The sequence below is a fragment of the Panthera onca genome, chromosome A1 (genome assembly GCF_046562875.1).
Source record: "Panthera onca isolate mPanOnc1 chromosome A1, mPanOnc1 haplotype 2, whole genome shotgun sequence".
In the NCBI taxonomy this organism is placed as follows: domain Eukaryota; kingdom Metazoa; phylum Chordata; class Mammalia; order Carnivora; family Felidae; genus Panthera; species Panthera onca.
The window spans coordinates 177,933,971-177,937,364 of NC_138339.1; positions in this window are offsets into that span (position 1 = coordinate 177,933,971).

The following is a 3,394-nucleotide window of genomic DNA, read 5'->3' on the forward strand; positions in this document are numbered from 1 at the left end:
TACTTTAAAAACTCAATATTATAGAGTAAAAAGTCAAAACAAATTAATACTATTACTTACTCAAACTATAGTTTTGAAAGAAATGAGGTTTGTTTTTTTTTTTTAACCAGTATTACAAAATTCTGTGGTGACTTATTGAAGTGTTGTCCATAAAATATCCTAACATATGGATGCATGAGGAACAAAAAATATATAGGGGAAAACACAATAGTGTAATATATAAAAATATTACCCTGATTCATTTATTCAGGCCACTGTTTTCTATGTAGAGAAAGTGACATCCATATAAAGTTACTGGAATAACACTGGAAAATAATGCACTCAAATTTCCTAGCACAATGACTGATACACAGTAAGCACTCAATAACATTAAGTGAACGGACTTGTACAATCATTTTTTTCTCATGAACCCAGGGAAGAACTCATACAGGAAAACATTCATCAAGAATAAAATAGGGGTGCCTGGGTGGCTCAGTTGGTTAAGCATCTGACTTTGGCTCAGGTCATGATCTCACAGTTCATGAGCTCGAGCCCACATCTGGCTCCAAACTTATGGTGCAAAGCCTGCTTGGGATTCTCTTTCCCTCTTCCACCTGCCTACCCTTTCCCTGACTTGCTCTCTCTCAAAATAAATAAACTTACAAAAAAAAATATATAACAAGGGCCAATAGTTATTTATAAAAGTACTGACCCAAGTAAACTAACCATTTAATAATACTGAGCCCCTACCTTTCTCACTTAATAACTTACACCAACATACTACAATTTCATAAAGTCTCAGTATACAAATTATCTGAAACAATCCTAAAACCTGTGAGATAGGCATTATCTCATAATGAAAGGTTACAAGTCCTGTGGAGGTGACACAGCTAAGCATCAGAGCTAGAATGAAAACCTGTGAATCTTGTCAAAGTCTCTGGGCTCTTCTACCAGTGCAGAACTTTTTCACTTGCAAAAATAGAGCAAGCTATTTCCAGGCCTTCCCAACTAGTCCCAATTAGGACTCCCCTGAGAGCTCTCTCTTATCCAAGTTTTTTCTGGCTTGTTCTTCCATGAAAGTTTTTGCCCCTTATTTTTCTAATTAGTTTTGAAACAGAGCAATCTTGTGCATTCTTTTCACAGGGTCTGAACTAGTGCAGAGACTAAAAGAAAGGTGAAAATATGTTGTGGGGATGGGAGGTATGAGTACTTAAGAAAGAGAAATAAATGGAATTTAAATGGGTATGTTGGTTCAGAAATGGGCAGGCAAGAACCAAGAAAATAGTTTTCATTTATCTTCTTTTTAATCAAAGCCTGCATTTGAGGAGATGAGGTCCATCGTTCAAGGAGGAAGGCTAAGGACTCTGTAATCACTAGATATTAATCTATGGTAGAACTGACTCTACTGTCCACGTCTTCCCTAAAATGGGGCAAATTCATCTTTTAAAGACACATCTTTAGTTTACCTTCTGGAAAGATGAAATTTTATATCTAGTTACTCTGATACTTATCAGATCTCAGATTTGGCCAATGTTCATTTGTTCTTTTGTACAAATATTGCAAATTAACCACGATATCGACCAATAATCAATATCTTTAAAAACAGAGGGCCTGTGAACCGGGATGAAAAATAATACTTAGTAATGGGAGAAATATTTCCTATATTAGTGTTGATATATGAGAAGTTAAAATGGGTTTTCTACTAGTTACACAGAATTTTAAGGTTCTGACCAACACATGATATTGCAAAATAATGGGTAGGTTTTAATAAGTTCAAGTACTCATTAGGATACACTAAAGTTATCTATCTGAAAGCATGTTATTTGGTTTGCTATATCTTATTGAAAAATATAATTATGAAATCAAATGCAGAAGTGTTTACTGTTCTTTAACAGCACAATATTCATGATTAAAGAGTCATGGAGTATTATATACTGAAGTCCTGGCATTTAAATACACAGTTAAGCAGGGTTTCAAGTGTCCCACTTTGTCTCAGGTCATGATCTTGCGGTTCATGAGTCTGAGCCCTGCGTAGGGCTCTCTGCTGATAGCTTGGAGCCAGAAATCTGCTTAACATTCTATGTCTCCCTCTCTTTCTGCCCCTTCCCCACTCATTCTCTTTCTCTCTCAAAAATAAGCATTTGAAAAATTTAAATACAAAATTAAGTATCACTAACACCTTTGTTAGAGGGGATAACATGAAGGGTCTGAAGGTAGTCTTGCTATGACAGGAATTGAAAATGCATCCCCAATCAGTTTTTAATGATTCCATGCCTCAGTCAACAGTGATATAAAATAACGTGGGGAGGTCTAAATTATATTATAAAACAATTTATTCATTGGTTAGTATTTTGTAAAAGAAAAAAAAAACCTATAGAGCAGAGCTTCAAATAAAAAGAACTCACTAGATGAAGATGTAATTCATAAAAGGTCTAGCTAATTGTAATGAATTCAGTTGTAATGAAGAATAAGACCAAAACCCATGGTGAGAGTGACCTAAGAGATAACTAAAAAGTGAAATGTGTTGCCTGCTCTCTGGGAATAGAATTAAATCTTAAGTCTTGAGTGTCAATTTCAGGAGGCTTCCGACTGGCATAAGACTTTACAATCAGGGCTTACTGTGTCTACATCAAAGTGGGAAAGAACTCTTCAGATACAGCTGGTATCCTTTGGTTCCTTCCTGGTTAGGCCTGGGTCCTGATTAGTGACAACTAAATCATGATGGGGTCCTCACTGGCATTTTGGAATGAAGAGTTTGGTGAACCCATGTCCCAGACATTTACCTCTTTTCCTTGTTTCCAGACTTAGGCTGCTAGCAACTCTGTATCACCTCACAGGAGATAGGGAGAGACTGGGGCCTACGTGAGGACCACATGATGTGATCATCATCATTGTCGACCCCCTCAGGTCTCCTGCTGCCTCATAGCCTATATCAGGGGCAGAGGAGAGGTCTTCTCTGGTTGTAAAATATCCGTTGTTTCCCCTGAGACCTGCCTTCTGAGAGGTCCTTAAAAATTCAGAAAAATGGGTTTTTCTTCACAAATCCTGGCAATTCAAGAATATTTCTGATGTGTACTCAAAACACTTTGGGTACAACAAAACACTTTGGGTATCCAACAACATTTTGGATACCAGAGGTTAGAGAGTAAATGCCTTGTTCCAAAGATCCTTATGTCATGTCTGTCAACCTGTTCCTTTACCTCTTCTTCCCTTCTCCTCAGAGATCAAGGTCTCGGGAAACTGAAGAACTGTATATAAAACTACAAAGAATATATTAATATTTCTTATTAAATGTCTTGCTATAAATATTGGTTTGAACTTTACTACTTTTGTACTTATAAGAAAAAACGTTGTTCATATTGTAATGAACTTTGTAATATTGAAAAAAGTTATACTGAAGTACAGAAAGTTTGTG